This window comes from Anopheles cruzii, chromosome 2 (assembly GCF_943734635.1).
Source record: "Anopheles cruzii chromosome 2, idAnoCruzAS_RS32_06, whole genome shotgun sequence".
In the NCBI taxonomy this organism is placed as follows: domain Eukaryota; kingdom Metazoa; phylum Arthropoda; class Insecta; order Diptera; family Culicidae; genus Anopheles; species Anopheles cruzii.
Window position 1 is genome coordinate 14,161,875 of NC_069144.1, and position 22,115 is coordinate 14,183,989.

General features: G+C 54.0%; 1 protein-coding gene across 1 annotated transcript in view; it reads right to left on the reverse strand.

The window, feature by feature from the left end:
• Positions 1–22,115, reverse strand: part of LOC128267522 (protein commissureless 2 homolog) — a 41,727-nt gene that overhangs the window by 1,144 nt on the left and 18,468 nt on the right. The window lies entirely within an intron of this gene.

Consider the following 22,115-nt stretch of genomic DNA (forward strand, 5'->3'; position numbering starts at 1 on the left):
ATCGAATGGCCAGTTCGAGAGAGGGAGCCGAGGGTGACATTACAAGGCGTCAGCGGTTTATTTTCTTCGTTTCCCACATCGCCCACAGAACGTGTCCTCTTTCGGTCGATTTAATCCAGTGTAATGGGCTGCAGCCCACATGTCACATTGGCGCAGTGTTCAGCGATTCGGCAGCGCCAGACCCCGCTCGCATTCTTGTGCTTCGTCGCACTTGTGCCGCCGAACGGATATTCAAAGGAAGCACCGTAGGAGCGCTAGTAATGCAACGATGTGCCTTCGGTCACCAAACATTGCAGTTTCCCGTTCGGACGAGGCGCCGTTCTCCGTTCGGGGTTTCGGTTTCGGATTGCCCACTGCAGGACGAACCAATTTTCTCTCTCTTCCTCTCCCTCTGCTATCGAATTACGCTTCCAAGAAAGCATCAATCATTCGATGGCCACTTTGGCCCGGGTGTTCCGGTACAGGGTCGTGCCCCTTCTTGTACGGTTCGTAGTACGGCCTGAAATTGAAGAAAGCGAAAAACGGAAGCCGCCGTCGGCTGGCCAGCGTCGATGACGAGGCTCCAAACGGGGGCTGCTGCCAGACGACGCCTAAATGGTTAGGCAATTCGGGCGCCTATCACAATTCCCTCGGGGCCGCGGCCGACGACGTCTTAGGCCCACCCCAGCTCCAAGGCGGCTTCCAAACCGTGTGTTGAGTCATTTTTCATTCGGAACAAAACACAACGAGCGAATGCAATTTTCAGCAAAAGCGGAGGCTCTTAACAAAAGGATCTCAACCCCAAGCGGCCCTCGGCTTCATCGCCGGCCCGGACCCCGGAGCTATCTTCGGCGGTGAATTCTCTTCAACTCTATAAAGCTCCCGCCTGTGTCCAGGCGTGGGAGCGAATCCAGCCATAAAACGAACGTCTCAGCGGGCCCAATGGCGTGGAATGCTAACACGGCTGGTGCCGGGTGTCCTTGCGGGCCCGAAAAGGAACGCGAAGGCGCGCAGGAAGGATTCCTATTGTGTTGCTGTTCGATCAAACTCAGCCGTGGTGCGGGCCAGACTTGGGCGCTTAAGCCCAGACGCCGGCCCACCCCGAAAAGAAATAAAAGGGATGTGAAGTAATAAGAAAGGACTAGTCAGCCAGCCAGCCGGCGAGCCCTACCAGGATTTGCGTGACCGACGGGGATGATTTTGCACCCTGGCGCGAGACAGACGCCACATTGGATGGTCCCCCCCCCCCGAAAAGGAAGATGATATTCGATTTAATCCACCGCACGCGCACGCGAGATGGAGATTGCTTTGCGTGAATCGAGCGAAACCGAGCGCGATCGATGTTGCCGAGAAGCAAAACAACATTCAATCATTCAATCCACGCGATTAACGCGAACCGAAGACGCTGGCCAGAAGCAGAAGATTTATACGCCAACAGCACTCGAAGCGCCTCGGGCGCTAACGCTACCAGACGACTCCATTTAGCCAGATTGACATCTTGAAAGCCATCGGGAGCCCAAGATTCGACGCCCCCCCCGGACCAATTAAGAAACCCTTCAGCGGCAGATGATTTCTAAATTACGCGCCGCGAATTACCCACTCAGCATCCGCATCATCCGGTGGCCGGTTGTCGGTTGCCGGAGCCGGTGAGCGCGTTTTTGCTCCCGGCACATCGCATCAATAACCGTTATCGATCAAGATGTATCCCGAGGCCACTCGGTCAGCTAACCCTTGGCGAACCCGTCCTCGAGGCCATGGGCACCTTTCGGCACCAACATCATCGGTCACCAGCAAGCACCGGGCAGCGTTGTGCATATAAAGCGAACCATTAATATTCAATCGATTTAAGATAGAGTCCCGGCAAAAAAACGGACCGAAAAATACATAAACCAGTCAAAGCCCTTATCGAATGATCGAATCCATCTGACGGGCTGGCTTATTTTTTGGACGCTCTGGACACTCCCGTCCTGGGTTCTTGGAAAACTTGGAAGACACTTTTTCTTCTATTTTACTGTCCACCAGCGCAGCATGTGTGTGTGTGTGCGCCGGTCCTACGAAAACTGGAACAGTCCATTTGCACTGAACCCAAAAAAAGGGACTCTCGCTGTCGAGAAGGCGTTTCATAATTTGAAAGTTTGATGACGTGACAGCTTCGAAGGACCGGCGACCGGTCGGGGTGGGTTACATTTTTCTGAGGGCCCTTTCTTCTTCTCGTTGTGCGCTTTGCACACAACTTCCACGCCGCGGACGCCGTTGTTGTGATTTGATCCTTTTTCGTTCGAAAACAACCTGCCGCACCACGACGCCGCGGGGTGCGTTCCCCGGCGATCTTGAGCGTGTGTGTAGAACCAATCATTACGCACGTTCTGGGATTTTTCTTTCCTTTTTCCAGCAGCAGACGATTCGTGGAACGAATCGAGGAACGTGATTATGCGTGATCAGAGCCGACCTCAAAAGCGTAACCCCTCGCCGATTAGTGTCGGCTCGGGGATGAACCCTTAGTGGCCAACCGCACACCAACAACCTGTCCCCTGAAGAGGGTACCTGTTCCGAGGTTTTGAGTTTCCGAAGTAACACAAAACCGTTACCGCATTGTGGAGGATACATATAAAATCGAACACATTTTTGAAATATCTCTTCGGCACTTGTCGGAAGCCGCGTTAGGTGCGGAGAAACCCCGAGGCCTGACCGATAAATATGTTTCCCAAACAGGAGACCCAACGGGGCCTAACCGAGTCTCGAGTCTATAACCAAGAGACAAGGATACACCGGCACCCGGCCCCGAATCAAATCAAAACTGGATAGAGAAACCATTAAAAGATGAAGATCTGCCATCTCGGAAGAAAAGCGGCCCAAATCTGCCGCTGACAAGTGTTTCGGGAGGCGATTACGAAGCAGAAGGACCAACAACACAATCGAGAAGGTGACACACAGAGCGAGAGATTACCTATTCAGGATGAAAGGATCCCCCTGCGGAAGGGGCGACGACCCAGCAACGATGAAACGTGACCGGTAAAGAAGACACCTTCCCGGGACACCCCGTTGTTGAAGAATCCGGCCGGCCCGAAACGTGGTTTGTGCCGGGTTTTGCCGGGGCTAAATTGAAAGGATTCACAGTGGGCCCGGCCCGGCGTGAGAACCGGCAACTTTCTGCAAGGGCGTTCCGGTTGAAGCGCTTCCGTGACGACGATGCAGCTCGGTGCATCGGCAAATATGATGCCACTCGTTACCTTGAGTGCACACACACACACAACAAGTTCAACGACTTCCGATTGGTCTCCCGTAGGCCGGTGACCAGCAGCAAGCGGCTTTTCGCTTCCGCCGTCTGCTCAGTGGGACGTGAAATTATTCACTCAGCTCCCCAGTTCTTCAGGGCGGCCCAAGTCTTGCGGTGGTAAGAAACTTAAAAAAGGCCGGACGATGAAGCACTTCAGCTGCCAAGGTCTTCGGCATAGCACTCCGGAGTTTTTGGACGTGCCGTTGCCGACACTCCACCCAAGATTGGCAAGATCATATCGAATTCCGTCAGGGTGGCCATCGCAGGTCCTCTGCGCATCGGATTGACGACAGCATGACAATGGCAAGCATAATTACAGGATGCAGTGTGTACCGCAACCGACGACGGGACGCTCAGTTCCGGTCTCCGAGCCGCCGGCAGTTAGATGAAATCCTGGGCTCTGTAACACGGTTCACCGAGCACAGCCCGGTGTGCAGGTGATTCTCGAATTTCCCTGCCACGTCTCGACGTCGGTGAAGGGTAGGCTTCTTGCTTCTGCGAAGCTGTTTCCGACACACCGGCAGCGTGACATGTGTGTGGGGCCATGACAACACAACAACGGCGGAACGTTATGAACTGTCGGGAATGGATGCCACAGAACACGCCATCAAAGGCCCCGAGACACAATTCATCTTGCTCCAGCTCCCGCTGCGAATTGCCGCCCAAAACCTAGCACGTCCGTCACCCTAGACACCCTACACGCCCACCCTATCACCACCAGGCGGGCGGGCGGGCGTGCGTGTGTGTGTGCAGCAGGACACAATAAAAGAAAAACCGACCGTATCACAATTTCATGTCGATCGCAATCCAACGCGACATCGGAACGGCACTCCCCACGAATTTGCCGGCGTTTCCACCGCAGCGTGTGTCTTCCCTACACGATTCTCAATAACGCCGGGTGCCGGGCCACGGCGGGCCACGGCGCACCCCAGAAACAGTGAGCAATGTTTCCATTTTTTATTCCATTTCAAATGGAAAATAGTTAGCTGCTGCCGGCCCCGAAGAATCCCTTATCACGCCGTGGGGGGGGCCCGCATATCCCCCTATATTTATCGTCCCTCCGCCATCTAATCCACGACGAATCGCACGACCAACCCGAGCAGATGGGAGGTGGTGCTCCTCCTCCAATATTTGGTGGACTTTCTTTCGGAGCATTTCCCGGTGCTTCGCGGGTGAACCTGGGGTTTTTGAGGAGGAAAATCCATCCCCAGCATTGCCGAAACGCCGTCGGATATCCTTGCTGATCCTGCGCCGCCAACCAACACGGACCACCGGATCCCGACGGCGACGGGTGGCGGGCAGACGCTGAAGGCAAATCGAAAGGAAGACGAACGAACGATTTCGATGTCGCATTCGCGCCGACCGAGATGATATCCCCGAGATCCCCGGGATCTCTGGGCGCAAGGACGACAATGACGCGCTCATGATGGAGAGAAGGACCCACCCCGGGTGGGCCGAGGACGCGTCCGGGAGAATATGGTTCGTGTGTGTGTATGTGTGTGTGTGTAATGGATTTTGATTCCATTCCGATTTCGGTTCGGTTGATTCGCCGGCAATATAAATTGCATTTTTTGCTCTCGCTCTGTCCCTTTCGCTCTCGCCCTGTGTCTCTCTTTCTGGCATTCTGGGTCGCTTGGCCACACAACTTTACGTCGAATTTAGGATGCGGCAGCGAGCGAGTATGAAGATTGACGACGGACGGGACGGCCGGAATTTGGTTCGGGCGATTGGATGCACGGTGCGACCTCGGATCCCCCGGTGTGTCCTTCCCTCGGTCCCCTCGACTCGCCGTCGCCTTCAGCTCAATGCTTTTCGGTGTGCGGATGTAAGTTTCATTTATTTTCCGTTCGCCGTTCGATCTCTTTCCCTCGATTTCCGTCCTATGGATGCGCGGAATGCCTGACAAACAAATTCCAACAGCATCACATCCTCGGCCGGATATTGTCACCCACGTTAGAAAAGGGGAGGAGGAAAATGCATTTGCACTTGGCACGAGAGCCACGACGACGATCACGTGACACAATCAGCAAATCGCTTCCCTTAACCCACAAAAAACGTCCCTATTCCCATCTCACAGCACCCGGGGGGGAGGCCACTAGTGTCAATCCCCACGCGACTGATCATAAAGATTAATGAAGGCCCATTGCTCAAAACCCGCCACAGTTCAGATCGCGAAGTGTGTGCCTGCTCCGAGATTCCTGTTCCGGCACCACAAAACCTCAACGGAAAGCCGTCAGCCAGATGTGCGCCGGACCGGGTTTGGTCCGTGAAGCCGCCTCCAGAAGTTGTTCCAAAGTTCGGCACCGCTCGATGATTCATCATCACCCCGCAAACAGCCCGCAGTCGTGGGGACCCTGCAAAACCGGAAGTCATCGGATTCGCCGAAGCGAATAAGCTGGTCGGCTGAGATAGTTAAGCCGCACCGTGCGCGTCTACACGACACACACCTCCAACTTGTCCAACTAAATTGATTTGCATATCACATCCGTTTGGCAGGCAAACTTTGTGTGGGACACACGGCCCCGGAATAGCCGCCCAGCCCAGGTTTAATGTGCCCCGACCTAAAACGAACGCCTCCGGAACCTCCCAAGGACGGCGTAAGTAATTCCCTTTACTACCCGGGCCCCGGGCTCACGGGCGGACTTCCGACGAACGCCCCACACAACGCAGCTTCCTCGCAGGGTGGGCTCGGTTCGGCCGAGTTAGTTACTGGGCGGCGAGTTGTTTGGCTAATGCACCTAATCTAAATCGTCCTCCACGCTCCGGTTGCGTTTAATTTCCTCTTTGCATTTTGCATGCCACTCACACTTCACTCACGCTTCCGGAGGGTGGCCCGGAACCTGGGAACGTGGTCGACCGGGAAGGACTGTACTCATTTTTTTACCCTTTTTTTGCTCGATGTTAATAGACCGGACAGAGAAGCCGGAAAATGGAACTACTCCGGGGGAGCGGCTGCTCCACTTCCGGTTCTCCCCGGGGGTTGTGGGATGTGCCTTTTATCTTGGTGGCCAAGTGTTTCCCAAGGTCGCGCCTCTCTGTGTGGGTTGGGAAGGTCGATGTGTCGGGTACGCCGAAAGGCGAGGGATGTTAATTGAAAAGTTATACCCTTCACACGGGGGCCAAACCGGTGACCCCGGCGGCCGGCGATGTGAATGCGAAATAATAAAGGACTCCACACGCCGCCGAAACGGAACCTCAAGTGAGCGGACGTGCAGGAGCAGTACGTGTAGACGGGCCGGGACCGGGACGGGTCCCGGAAGCCGTAAATTGTCCGCTTGGGAAAGTTAATTTCAGCCATGCCTGGCCCATTTCTTGGCCGTGACTTTCGACTGACGTCAGGACGTTCGCGCTTGCGGAAGGACGGCTTCCTCTGACGCTGACGGACGGAGTAATGGACTCACCTTCGATTCAGGTAAGCCAGCGTGCCCGCCGGAGCGTTCTGCACCCTTCTGGAAGGATCACCGCGCAACACGGTAAACAGCTGTTCCCTTTCTTCACCACACGCTCACCGGAGAGGGCAACCGGAACCGGAACCACTTTGGTACCCTTATAAATCAGAGGACCCGAGCGGACGGGTGGGGAGCGGAGGAACCAGCGTGCCGCTGACGGTGCTGGCGTTGAATAGTTTATAATTTTTTAAACAAACATTCACCCGAAAAGGTTTCTGGCGAAAAGGTAGCGGGAAGGAAAACCCCACGATTTTCCGTTTTCTCGGTCGGTCGACACACGGGGAGACGCCACACAATAAACTAATAATTTATCACCCGTTCCCGAGCGGGTTTGGGTGCTGTGTGTGCGTGTGTGCTCGTGTTTTTTATTACCAAATTGTTGTTTCTTAATTTGTTTTGCGCGTCCCGAGGGAACTGCCTGCTTGGAGGGCGCTGTGGTTTCGGGAAAAGCTGGACGGAAATAAAATGGAAACCGATTTTTTGCCCAACTGAAGCCGAAGTTGTGGCCCTGATAAGTTGCCACAAACACTGCGGCGGGAACGGAACGGACCTATTAACGGGTGCCGCGGAACGCGCTGTTGCTGCTTGGTTGACGACTTCCAACGGGAAATTGGTTTTCCCGGGCTTTAACGATGACGGGCGGGAAATTCGATCACCGCGGCACACCGGATATGCCTCGCGGGCCACCACCACAAAAGGAGTAACCGGAGTTTCCTCCTTCTCGCCGAGAGTTCCGGGGAGATTGAAGCGAGCTCTGATGCTACGTGGTGCGCCGCGAGGCGTGACATAAAAATAAGCTTCCGGCGGATGGGATCAGGTGGCGCCCGGTAATTAGCCGGAAGAGTTCTGGCGGAATGTCGTCGAGACACACACACACACGGATTGAGTTGCTGTAACCGGAGAGACGGTACGCAAGGAGCACGCACCGTGACGGTGGTCCGTGACTTCGCGCAGAAACCGAGCCGAGCTCCGGGAACCTGCCACCGGAAGTCCGGGTCACTGAGAACGTACTGTAAGAGGCAATCCACGGTGGTAAGCCGATTGCGGTCACGTAAACGGTGTATCCGCCGTGTTCCGACCGCCCGCCCGCCATCATCCTAATTCGCAAACGGACGTGGCCGGACGGACGCGTACCGGATGATGTTCCGATAAATTCCTTCCCTTTACACCGCGCACAAAATGGCCGGACGGACAACCACAAAAGAACGGCACAAGTCCTGCGCCATTAGAAAGAGATAATGAGCAATTTAGAACTCATCCCTCCGGGGCTCCGGAATTGGATTTTTCCTGCGACGCCCGCCACCCTACTAATAATTTCATTTCTTACAATAAAATTTCCTCGGCTTTTCCAACGACACATTGGTCGTCCGCGTCGGGCGTCGCCGTCGCGCACGGAACGGAAACAGGGGGATCGAATCCGACGACGACAAGGACCCGCCCCGGGGACGTGATCACGAGAGTAATCAAAGAGCGACCGGGGCAGGGCAGGGCAGCCCACGGAGCCGATAGATTAGCCGCGGATTAATTTTTGCACCATTCATCGAAATTAAAACCCAGCCCCCCCAACCGGTGCCGGGTGCCGGGTGTGTCGTGGCCAAGGCAAGGCTGGGAACCAGCGCGGGAATAAATAAATTACATTGCACGGATTATGACACGTTTCCCTCGGGCGGTGGCAGCGGTGGCAGTGGTGAAGGAGAATTGTATTGGCAAGTCCCCCGTCCACCCCAACAAACCCTCCCGCAGAAGACGGAAGAAGGGCGGAACCGGGCACGCACCGGAACCTAACTCAACAAATAATTCAGCAACTCCGAGGGCTGGCGTGTGGACACCGTTCCGCCCCACAGCCCCCTCGAACGGAAGGAATTGTTTGGAAAAAGTTTTCCCGGCCCACAACCAACCCCAAGTGCGGTTCCCTTTCTGTTTCGGGGCGTTTCGAGAGCTCGAGAGCAGAAGGAAGCCGAAGGAGTCGTCTCAGCTTTTAATTTCATCCCGGGTTCCGGGGAAGTTAGGAAGAAGTGAAGCGCTTGATAATTGGGGTGGTGGACGAAAAGGTAAGGCCACCGCCGACACCCAACTGCGGAACTTTATGAGATTCCAGTGCCCGTGACCCCACCCCAGCCAGAATGATATTCTCGACCTTCGAGGCCTGGTGGTTCTTCGTCCGCCGAACGCTCTTTACCTAGCGTCGTCGTCGTCGGCAGCATCGTGTCAACACATCTTTCGGTTGTTTTCCCTTTTTTTGCTGTGAAGTCATAAAACTTCTCACCGAGGAACCGGCGCGGGTGTGTGTGCGTTGTATTGTACGATATTTATAGCCGAAAATGAGGCCTAGTCAAAGGTTCCGCCGCGTTGTTGGGGCTGGGCCCAACTCTTCAAGGGCATACAAGAGGCTCCGGGGCTCCGGGAGAAACGTTTTCGTCCCATCGCTCCGTGTGGTCTGTGTCTGCACCGCCCACGAGCAAATCTGCAACCTTTCACGATATGCTAGCCCCGTCGCCGGCGTCGTCGAGGATGACGCAAAAAAATGGTGATTACTCAACACAAACCCTTGGCAGATTTCTCGCCGGTCCGCCGGGGGGTGGCTTAAGGTATTGCGAGTTACGGTGCACGACGCGCCCGTCTGGCGCGGGAAGATGATGTATGTAAGCCTCTCAGGGGACCACCATCCATCCACCCAGAGTCTCCCCTTCGCTAGGGGAGAGAAGTGATGAAGACCGGGGACGCACCCCCCGGGGGCCAATGCAATGAAATTAAATAAATTTCGACTTCGACGCGAGCGAGACTCCATCGGGAGCCATCGGGACCTGAAGCGGCCGATGAAGGGTGTTACACATTATTCCGGACGTGACGTCCTGCGCTTTACATCATGTTCCGCGCCGCACGATGGTCCAACGGCTTTCCATTGGCGGCGATTGGCCCCCGCCGGATTGGCTTGCCTTCGACACTCTCTGCTTGGAGAGAGAGAGAGTGTTGGCGAAGGTTAGGGTTTACTGACACCCTCTCCCCGACCGACGGAAAGCCAGGTGTTCGGTGGGGGGAAGACACAACAACACTTGTGTCCTTGCTCACCACCCTAACGGCAGGCCCAACGAAAGAGGGAAAACCCCGAGAACGGGCCGAAGGATTCGCCACAAGGGGGATGGAAATGATTTTGGCGAGTAGGCGAGTAGAACAAAACCGGGAATAATATTGTCCCGGTTAGGGTTCCCGCTTGCTGGGGCTAGGGGGCCAGTGTGCAGCGCGGATGGTGGTGGTGGTGAGGCCATCATGAATATTCATAGCAAACTTGGTCTTGGAAAGGGCGCCCGGCTGTAATGAGTCGACTGTCAGTATTTTCGTTTTTAATTTCACGGAACCATGGAATTCATTTATCATTCCATCCTGTGTGCCCAACTGGTCAACGGGTGCGTGAGGGGCTGGGACAGGACCCGGCAGGAGCAACGAACACGGGCGGCTGCTGGTGGGGTTCGAATCCAAAAATCCATCCCCACGACAACCACGGCGTGGCCATTAACGAATATTATCGTGCACCATCCGGAACATCCGCGCGCGGGTTTGGCGGGTGTCCCGCCGGCATCCCGCTCGCTTTCCCGTTTGGGCGCGTGTCGACGGATGACGGATGTTTCCGGCGTTTCCGCTTTCGGCTCTCGGTCAGAACCGAAGGCGGCCACTTATTAATTCAACCCATTTACTCCCGAGCGAACATCCGATACAAGCAGCGCGATAACAACCTGTCCTTCGCGGGCGCGCACGCGGGGTCCATAATAATAAGTAGCTGCTGCTGCGTGTCCTTCGGTGACTTTCTGCCTCTTGCCCCGCGTGTTTCATTCGCCCGGGCCCGGCCATGGTGGCCGACTTTGATCCTTAGACTTGCCTTTCTTGGGTGCTGTTTTTCCCGGGATCGGGAAATGTTTTCGCGTGTTGTTTTTCTGCCCACCAAATCTGTCTTTTGTTTCGTGTTGTAACCCCGCTCAGTACGCCATCCTGTCCGCCACGTCGGAGAAAATCTCGGACCTGCGCGGGTTGTTGCTTAGGTTACGCGCCAGGTTGCTCCGTGGCTACTTGACATTCACGTCACTGCGAGTGTAATAAATAATTTTCCTTCCGCCAGGCTCGCGTTCGTGTCGTACCCAAAACACTTTCTCTCTCACTCGACCCGGACAGGATAGGGAGCGGGTGCAGTTGAAGAAAAATTGTAGGCTTCCGGCACGGTGCGCACCCGGCATCGGCATCGGGCTTGGTCGCGCGCGCGCGCTGGTCACGTTCGCCAGCTTTTATGATGGATTAAATTTTTATTTTAATTTAATCTCTTCACGCGCCCATCTGGAAACTCACGGAGCGAAGATCACGGCGAGGTGCAGCTAAGCAATTGCTACTGTGGCCAAAGAATAACGGGAAACACGGTCAACAAAGCTAACTATTGAAGTGTTATAGAGAGACAGTTCTTGGTTTGACTTCCTCGTACCGTACCACATTTTAGTGATTATTTTGTGATCATTTCTCCACAAACCCGACCCACATCGATCTACCCGATCGTATTTACCTGACTGAGCATTGGTCAGGAGCTAAAGATTAACCATCAGACAGTTTTAAGTCATTTGCGCAACGGGTGCCACAAAATTTAACATAAAAAAATGATGAATCGAACTTCCATTTGCGTAATTTTGGCCAAACGGAATGAAATCGACCCATTTCTGAAACGGATGAGTGGAAAGGGGGCGTTTGGGTGGGACTTGAAAGGAATCGTTTATTATGAGCTGCTTCCGTGTAGCCAAACGCTAAATTCAGATCTCTGCTGTCAATTACTGCACCGTTCGAAGCTAGCAATTGACCAGAAACGACCAGAATCGGCCAACGGAAGAGGTTTTGTGTTCCATCAAAAACTGAGATCAAAAAAGGATTATGAAAATAGATTGCTCGAGTTTTTCACCAATAACGACCAAGAATTCTATAACCATCAAGGGAGGCATTATGAACTTACAATTGAAAAGACAACAAATTGTTCAACAAAACGTTGCATATTTTACGCAAATCGGACAATTGAAAACATCTTAAATACAGTTTTGAAATTCACGCAAAAAACGTCGATTACTTGTTCCCTGGCCTAATATTTGAGAAAGAGTCGGTAATGATAAACATTCTGAAGAATGAAGAAAGATTTCCCGAGTTATGAGCGAATTCCCACTGCGAATTGGCCACTGTAGTATGCCACCGCTTCTGTGTTGTCGTCCGCTCATATTTCCACCAGGAGTTTCTCGGATTTTATTCCCCGCTTCACGAGTACCCGCGCGCGAAGGTTGATGGTTTGGGGTTAAACGGTTCAGCTGTCACAAGTCGCAAGATTCACGCGTTTGCCACTGGCAACGTTTCTCACAGGCACAGAATTAACGACGGCAGCGCGCGACGATTTACTCCCACAGCAACGCTGGGAACGAAGACAAATCCTCCGCCGTCCGGCGTGTTCGGTTTCGTTGACGTCAGCTCACTTTGGCCGCACCAGTGGCCCAGCAGCAGTGTTTGTTCCATCATCGTTGGTCGTCTAGTTTAAGTCGCTTTTGCTACACACGATTGTAGTTCCTCACCGGACACCGTCCGGCCACCGGCCCGCGTCTTTTGGCTTCGAGTTTTAGCTTCTTCACATTTTTGCCACAACAAAGTCAGCCCCCTAGCGAGTGAGAGAGCGAAAGCGACCGTCGTCTCGGCAGCATCCAGCCGACGCTGGTGTCAATATTTACCAAACGGTACCGACGTAAAGTGGGAAAAACTTTCGGTCCGCCCGGCCGAAGGATGTCGTGCGCCGTGGAAAACGGGCACGTCTCGCACAGTCCCGCAACAACTCGAGTCGGGGAAGAAACTCGAGAAGGTGAGAAAAGGGATGCTACAATATGTCTTTGCCGCCCGCTCCCCCCCGGTCACGCCACGCCGTGAACAAACATCTTTTCGATACTCTTCCAGCTTCCGGAAGTCGGTGCCGGCTCTGGAGCGAGGGCGAACACAAGACAGCGCATTTAGTTTGCCACTTGCTTTACGCCGCCGCTCGTGTAAGTACAAGATTTGGTTTCACGTTTGAAGTGCGCCAACTAAAACACGGAAAGATTTGCTCGGCCTCTCTCCGTCTCTGTGTTGTTGTGGTGTCTGGTCTGGAGCTGCCCTTGTTCCAGCTATTTCGGACCTGATTCACCAACTCGACGTGCGTTTACTTTCGGGACAATTTCTGATCAGACTCAACAATAGAAGTATGCCCCCCTACATGCCCAAACCACCCGCCGGTGGTCCTTTTTGGAATTTATGCCCTATCAGCCGGGTTTAATCTTGCCAATAAATACTTCCGCGTCCATTGTAGTTCGAAATGTAGCGCAAAGTGTGCACGCGGAACCATAATTCACGCGGTGCCGGCTCATAATTGTGTGTCTCTCCCTGTGTCTGGGTGCAACTTCTGTTCAAGTTAATTACATCCATGCGGTGCACGCGGCTAATGTGAGGTTCGCGGTGTTCACAGAACGCGCGAATGTTGCGCGCCGTAGCAACCGTGGCCGTGGCCGAGGCCGCGGATGGCTACCGGACCCCCAGTGTCTGTGTGCACTGTGCTGTCAGTAATAATTTAGAGTCGTCATTATCTCGACTTCTACAAACTCGCGCCCAAGCGGGTGGTTGCGCTTTCCGTCCGTGCGTGCGTTACCTAAACGCACGTGGCGGTGTGGTTTGGGGCTCGATCCGTCGATAAATCAAACATCAAAAACATCGAAATGCACCGAACGTGCGTGAACGGTGTAACATCGTCCCCACACATGTCCCGGCGGCATTCAGCGACGTTTTTGAGCTGCGAAATCGTGCGCCACAGAGCTACTGGCGGGAAGATAAGCGCTGCAGACAGAGGGAGAGCCGGGCAGGGAAGCAGTAAATTTTACATGCAGAACTCAACCCAACCAGCAGCAGCTTGGGGTCAGGGAGTAGCCCGAGGCACCGATAACGATCACGGTCGACGGAGAACTCACCGGCGGCCGTGTACCAGAGATGGAGCACCCCGGACCTAAACTAGCGTTCGACGCGAAACTGTACGACACACAGTCACACAGACCGACGGAGACGGCCGGCGATAGCAATCAAACTCCCATAAAACCCAAATCTACATAATTTGATTGTGTTGACATATTTCTAATTATAAATCATTGCCCAGTGTCCTATCGCTGCGGGCGATCTAGCTACGGACCGCACGGCTCAGATGTCGCCAGAACTTCGCCACGATCGTCATCTTCCAACCCCGGTGGGGTCGTTCGGTCCGGGACACACCGGCTTCCAAGGAATTCGGTTGATCAAATCTTTGATGGAGCACGAAATTTATTTGACATCCCCCGACCGTGTATCTGTCCAGTCCGGTCTGGCCAGCACCAAGCGAATCAATAAAAGCGACCGAAGCGGAAGTCAAACCCGACCGGCGCGCGCGCTTCTGTTGGTCGTAAATTAGTTGGAAAAGGCTTCCCCCCCGGGTGTGGCACCCCGATTCCCACACCGAACGAGGCCACCACGTGGTCGATAACGTTTCAGGGACCTTCCGCGAGCTTCCGGGAGTTCTTGTTTCTGCTTCCACATTCGTTATGCCCCATATCGCATCGCCACTGTGTGTGATGCCCCGTTTTTTGTTGCCCGACCGCCTTGTTGGTTACAAATATCGTTTCGATCGGGTTACGATGGCCGCTGCATCGCTGCCCGCAGAGCATTTAGTGGTAGGTCAAATGACGAGGGCTCGGAGCAGCAAACGAAACAACAAAAAAACCGAAATGGACTTGGAGTTGGAAGATCGCCCAGTTGGGACGAATTAAAATATGATACACCGATACCGCGCCTCGTCGTGGCGCGCCGGTTTTTCCGAGAGATGCTGGTAGTGGATCGAATTTCCCGCGAGAGCTCCGAGAGCTTTATAGTTTTAAAATTGCTATCTCCCTGCGAACGGAAGCGGCAGCAGCATCGCAGGAATCCCTCATGTAGGTTCCACAACACCACGACGATGCGCCGCCGCTCAGATACGGCGCGCGGCAAGGGGAATTAAATTCGTTAAAATTTCCGATCTTCCCGGCCCGATGGGGCACGTTGTGCTGACCACCCATACATGAGTCCTGGACGGACCGGGGCCGGATTCCCGGAGTTGATTGGAAAAGAAAGATTAATTAGCTTCCTTGGAAATTTTAATTGCATTACCAGCGGACCGAGTTGAGACCGTTGCGTTTGCTGATGGATGCTGGCCACAGTGCACCACCACCACCACACGTCCGTCGCCCGTCGTTGGTGAAAATTCGGATCGGGCCAAGAAATCACTCCATGCCCATGCGCCTGAAGGCGGAGAGTGCTACATCGCTCAGGCAACGCCTCATCGATAACGGATCGCCGAAAAGGATGGGCCGGTCCCGTGTGTCGCTCTCCCAAAAACCATCACTCCACACCATCATCGACCACACGTTGACCCTCCACACGGCACTTCGGTGGTGGTGTTGTAAAGCATGGTCATAATTAGAATGAGCGTCCCCTTCACAAGGGCGTCCGTCTAGCACCGAAAGACGCTTCCGAAATGGCTTTCCCCAGTACCCCAGGAAAATCCGGCAAAATAATCGGAAAAGCCTTCACAGCAAATCCTAATCCTCCGCCGCCGAGGGGAGAAAACATTTGCCATTTCATGGGTCATCGGCACACAACTTCTTGGGCGCGCGGTGACAACTCATCCTCCGAGAGAACCGATTTCTGACTCCCGGACTTCGATCGAACGGCTGTTGCTGCTGCTGACGCTGCTGCTGGCTTCTTGCCGAGCGAAGCGTTCTTGGAGGGTGCCTCCTTCCCATGATTACTTCCACGGCAAGAAACAAAGCGGGAAACGAAGGGGCCCTCACTAACGCACATCCTTGGGTGGGACACAGGAGAAGAGTGACCCCTCTCGAAGGCTGGGTCCCCTCGGAAACGAAGGGACTTTGAAGTCTCATCACATGTAAGGGGCTACCGAAGGAGAGTCATAATTTTATTTTTATTACATTTCTTCAAGTGAACCATGGGAATCCGGGGCGCCCGCTCCGTGGTCCCTCCCCTTGCTGCTCGCCCAAAGCTCAAAACAAATAACCGAAACATTACCCGGGCGTACACCACCACGGCCCGGGCAAGGTCGCGGCGCGAGGATGAAGGAATGAAAAATCATTGCCCATCGCCGGCAGGCAGACAGGCAGACAGGATGTTGCATGATTCACATTACACGCTGACGCGGCTTACAGGGAACGGCCCGACCCGGGGCCGGATTGGGCCGCGCGAGGGCTTACCGCAAAAAGATTCCGCGCGCAAACCCGACGACGACCGATTTCTTAACGACCCTCGGGCTTCAGCACTGCACAGATGGGCCGTCGCAAATCTTCTCTCGGGCCCCGTCTCGGAGATAAGCGGCAAGATTCCGTGCGCGCCAGATGGTGTCCTGTAGTGTATGTTCCGTCCTGGCGGTCCTCCGACCATCAAGAAGCAAACATCCTTCGCAGAAGGAATAATGTGCGCCATCCCGTGTTCATTATGTGGCGCGCTTGTGGCAGCAGCACAACCATTTTTAATTACAACTACAAGCCCGGTCGCGAATCCAACACAATCGGCACCGCACACACCAACATCGGAACATTCGAGGGCATTAATATTAATACTGGAACACTTTACATCTTGCTGCCGACGAAAGTGGCATCAATGGCGGATGCCAAGATGATCCCGGGACGCGAGCTACGCTATTACTTATTCATCGCAACCGTTGCAAGAATGGAGCACCCGGGAGCGTTGTGCGATTGAAAGCAACAAGTTACGGGCACCGAACCGAACGGCGAATGAATCATTTCACCTTACCGCTGCGCATATAAAAGAGTGAAAAGCCTCGCGAAAGTTGGTGGAAGCGTGAGAGGCTTCGAAGCATCATTTTCCAATCGAGCAAATGGCCCGTGACGTTGGCCGCGGGAAGATTCCTCCAAGAGAACGCCGTGCTCTCCGGCCCTGGAAATAGGCACAGACAGGGAGTGGTGGACTTACAAGGAAGCGCAACGAACGCAACAGCCGACGCCGGCACAGTCAACGATCCATATCGTAATGAATCGGTAGCTCCTCAACCAAGGACCGGACCGACCACCGGATTCGAATATCCTTTTCGCAGTGTCTGACAGACGAAACACGGTTCCATTACCGCAATACGCTCTTCACAATTTCGAAATGGAAATACAGAGAGACAGGGCTTTGTGGTTGGCCTCGGGTGGGTTACGGGGGGTGATAAATTATGATCGATAAAGCGGCACCAACGAGGGGCAAGGCGATCGCAAGGCGGACTCACGCGGCACAACAATTTAGAAATGGAGAGTTACACACCTCGTCGATAAATCATAATCGATTGCGATTATTATTAACGCTCCTCCGTCGACGAAGGGCTGCACCATATGGTTTTGTTGCATGTTTTTCCTTCCCAACAAAATCCGCAAAGGAAAGGCCAGGAAGCAAGGAGCATCGGGCGCCTCGGACACGACTTGCACAACAAATTCTTTGCCGCAACCGCCAATCGATAGCACCCTCTTGATAGTTTCTCCCTAGGGGTCGTCCACGAGAAGCCGAAGGTCGTCCGGTTCAGACATTAGCGTCACTCCTCCTACACCCGGAGGGGGTAGTGTGCAATTAAGTGCACACAACACTGCGCTGCGACCACGAACTGTCCGGTTGGTGCCCGGCTGCACACAACCGGTACTCGACCGAAACAGGAAAGGAAATCAAGATCATCATCTGAGAGCGCTATCAGCGCTCGCCGTCCTCGGGCCGCGCGAGAACGTTTCCTTATTAGCATACTTATCGATTACGGGCCCGAACGGCTTCCTGGTCGAATAGTTCCGACTTCCGAGAGGTTCCAACTTTTAAATGATCGCCTTCTAAAGCGAATGGCTTTAAAGTCTGCTTTGGTCCACTCTCCTCAACACCCAGCACATTATGACATTCGGGTTCGCCGGGGGCGACCAACGGAGAGATAAGTCAACATCTGAAGGGCCAGATTTTGTTGCATTTGTGATTGGCTTTTTGTCGCAAAAGAGAGCCCCACCAACGCACTCCTGTGTACGGTTGTGATAAACTGAAACCATTTCAAATCGGGCGAGCAGCATAGAGCATAGAGAACGCGCCAGACACGAGCCAGAAGGATGCGGTGCGCGTTTGTTTGCCGAGGGTGTGACACGACTCAGGTGATAAGCTCCAGTTGGTCATGATTATGCAAGAGCACGTCTACCGAGTCTGCCAGATGCCCGGCAGATAGGAGACCCTCTATCGGGCAGATGGTAGGGCTGGTAGAGGGTTACAAGCATCGAGAAAGCCACATGACACAAGCCACCAGAGCTTTGTTTACAATTAAACCTTCCACTTTCACGACGAGTGACTCCGGAGCGGACTGATTCTCGATAGAAACTAACGAGAACGGCCAGAAGTACAAACAGGAGCCACCGGAGCACTTGTGATGCGCGGGCACCAAAGGAGCTACCACTTTTTTATCTAAATATTTATCCCGCTCGGTTACACGCGCCGCCCGACAGGACAGGGAACTGACAGACGGTATCCGGTGAGGTAGTAAAAATTGGGAAGGTAAATTACTTGACTACAAATTGGTGCTCGCGAGAGAGCGAACCCACGAGAAGTTGTCCGACTTATTACTTTTATCGACGTGCGTTAAAACCAACTAAGCTGAGTGGCCGGACCCTACCGTCTGCTGTCTCTCGAGTGGAGAGTGTTTCCTTCCGTATCGTGGAGTTATGATTTTATCGTGCGTGCCCGGAAGGGGAATTTTTTAATTTTGTTAAAATCATCCCTGTTTCCGGCGAGCGGGTGTAAGAGGCTTAGCCGGAAGGCTGACTATTCGAGATGAAGACACGGTCGCATGCAAATGTCCCCTTATTTCGGGCTTGCGGGATGCGGGACCGGCAGAGAGGCCGGTTTGGGAGGAGTCCGACGACGACGACAACACTAAGCAGATGTGCGGCGGTGTGGCATCATCTCACTCTTTGTAAACAATCTTAAAGAAAGCATCGTAAAAAAGGTACGATAATGCTGCTCCGCTACAAGTCCTGGTGGCTTGAAGGTCGAGGATGTCGACCGAGAATTCGAGGGAACCGAAAATCTACGACTCAATTACAGCTATTTCTGGACGATAATACGAGGTCGAGAGAGGTTGGTATTTACGCCGTGCGGGCGGAAAAAACACCCCAAAAATTCCAAACGGAACTGGTGCCGATAAGGATTATTAGCGTTATCGCTGACTCAGTGCCGCGTGAAGCAACATTTCCAAAACGACACCCGCCGAACTAACCAGAATCGACATCGAAAATATTCCACGAATACCCCAACAGATTATCACACGTGAAGGCCTCCGGCGCGGCTAATCTGGGGCGGTTCCGTGGCCTTCCACCAAACTGTTGCCTCCCAAGTTCAAGGACTTGGTGCTCCAGCCCCGCTCTAATCATCTAATCATTTAACTTCCGCGCCATCGCGGAGCTCCTGCGCGCTGCTGGGCGTTCCGTTTTCGGTAATCTCATTTTCTAATTTCGCTCCGCGAGCCATCGTGCGCGCGTCCACGTCTATCGGTAGCCACTTTAGCTGCAGGATAACACCAAACGCCCAGCCCCGAAGTTGGATCATCCTCGCGGAAAGCACGTAAACGGCTCTGGTCCGCCCAAAAGGAGTTAGACCAAAGCCAACCGAAGGACGCGGCCGTACGTTCGGGTTCGAAAAGAAAATCGAGAAACTTGGCCGTCGCCGCCGATCGACGGGAGTCCTTTTTCAACCCCCGGAGACGATGGCGCGATGACGATGGTCGTAATCCAATTTCCTTCACTGTTTTCGCTTCGAACTACGCGGCGAGTCGGGCCGTGTTTATCCGCTCCGCAGTCTTGGGGGGCGAAATATGATAGAGTGCCGCGCCAGTGCCTGTTTCGGTTCCGAGTTTACTACCGGATCGGATGGCATATAATCTTGGTTTTTTTTTTTGGAGATCACTGGCACCGTCACCAGCCGTCACCACCGAGTGTGCGGGGTTAGGGTAATCGAATTAAGGGGTACCAGCGCTCCCGACGGCCATCACCCGATAGCGGTAGCGTACCGACACTAGGACTACATGGTAGTGGTGCAAGCCCAACAACTCGAAACCCGCGCACCGGAACGTCTTGCGGGGCACGCGGAGTCTCTTGGCGGCACTTCAAACAGAAGCGCTACACAGAACCTTCGCCGTCTCGTATGCATGTCGGAGGCAAAAAAAACAACCGCTACTTACAGACCCGGGACCAGACCCGGGGACCAACACGTGTCTTCTCGGTGCTCGCCCAGAGAAAGAGATAAAAAGGATGGCTCCCTGGGAGCCACTTTTTCAGTCAGCCTCCCCACTGTCGGGAGACTATTATCAAGCAAATACACAGCCAGAGGGTCCGAGGGAATTCCGGCGTTGGAAGCACTTTAAATCGCTGCCTCACGACACTTTAAATTGTGGTCACTGCCGCCGTGTTGTTGCCCAGCACAATCCACGCTCCGATGGGTTTTAATCGTCCTCCTCCACGAGGGTCTCCACGTGCCAGTGTGGTTGGGAAATCTACGCCCCGGATTAGATGTTTCGGTAGCGTTCGGAGAGCGGTTTTCCGCCGAGGGACCGAAGAAGATGAAAAAAAGGAAAACACCTCAACACGCGACCAAAAATGAAGTCCCCAGCCATCGCGCCATCAGTCTTCTCGGTTGGAGCGGACTAGAAAAAGGCACCACCGCACCGCGCACACGTCGTTTTAGGCAAAGTACCCCCATAAGGGGTCCGTGTTCTTAACCGCAATTCTCGACAAACGCCCGTGCCGCCGTCTATGTGTTTGTGCGTGCGTTTTCCCGATCTATTTTCCTCCCAGTGTGCGCGGCGAGAAGGATTTACGACCGACGACGCAGACGGCGAGATACCGAGCGGATTCTCATCCAACTGTGGAATTTGGCTCTTCGAGCCGAGCGCGGCCGCGGGCGTACCGTAATATGGAAAAGGGTTTTCCACCCACCCGTCCCGGGCCGGCGGCCAGGGCCGGCATTACACCGACATAAATCGGTAAATTGAGCATGATGAAAGTGGAGACTAAATTAAAGCGCGTGCGAGCGCCCGGCACTTTCGACGAGGCACCACCTCCAACTCCAGAGAACCATTTTTCGGGCGTTCGAGGAAAGCGATATCCATTTGGGTGCGCCCACACGCACCACCGTACGGTCCCACCGGTGAGCCCAGCATATTGGGACGTGTCTGTCGGTGGCCAATCCACGCGCGCCAGCCACTGATGGATTGTGGTTTTGCTTTGTCGCACCCGGCCCGCGCTCAGTCGGAAAATTAATTTGAATATTTCGGTTACCGCGGATGGCCCAGGATGGCCGGTCGGTCCTGTTGCGCTTCGCTTTGGGGACAATTAATTGGTGCACTCCCTGTGATCCCGTACCATTAGCACCGCCGATAGGCAGAGCGCTGTCATTCTTTTCACAGTACGGACCGCGCGACCATGGTGACGGTGATGACGATGATGGATACGTGCGTGCATGCGTGCGTGAGTGCGTGCGGGGACTAATTTGAGGCGGATCGCCGATGAAGCACCGATGCTGGGCGATAAAAGTCCGCCGCGGGACGGTCGCGGGTAATTCGATTACGCCTCGTCAAACATCGATTTGACACGTGTCGCTAACCCGGGCCGATGCGCCCCCCGGGAGAGAGAGATTAACGAAGCACACACTCACACGCGAATCAATGTATGCAAAAATGTCATTATTTCGGTCCCACCGGGGCTGATCGATCGACGTGAGAGGATGCTGCATGGCCATCAAACAACAGCGCGGCAGAAAAGGGACCACCATGGGCCACCGGGGGGGCATCACAAACGCATCCGATTGAAGCCGAGGAATTAGTGTCCTTTGCGACATTGCGAATTAATGGTGCCGAAAAAAAACGCGAGCAACCTGAATGATGCTTAGACAATGCGGATGTCACACATCACGACTATCTGTCAGCTGAAGCTCTCACTTCATAATTTGTGCGCGTCATAAAAAAACGGGACGAGCAATGGAAAGCTGTCGCATAACTGTCATGCAAACACACCCGGCTGAAGGATTCGCGCGTCATCTGTCACCCCGGTACTGTGACACACTACTTGGGCTTCATGAGCTGTGAAGAATTACACACGCGGCAAGCGCCGAAAGTTGATTTTCCATCCAATCATGGCGACATGGTCGCTTTAAGCAGGCGCCCCGGTTCGGCCTCGGCGCAGGGCTTCATCAAATTGACCCCGTGACAGAATGGGGTTACAGCCTGGGCTCAATAAATGTTCCAACCGAGTACCGGGACGACATCGGATGGATAAAAACAATCCTTTCAACACAATAAA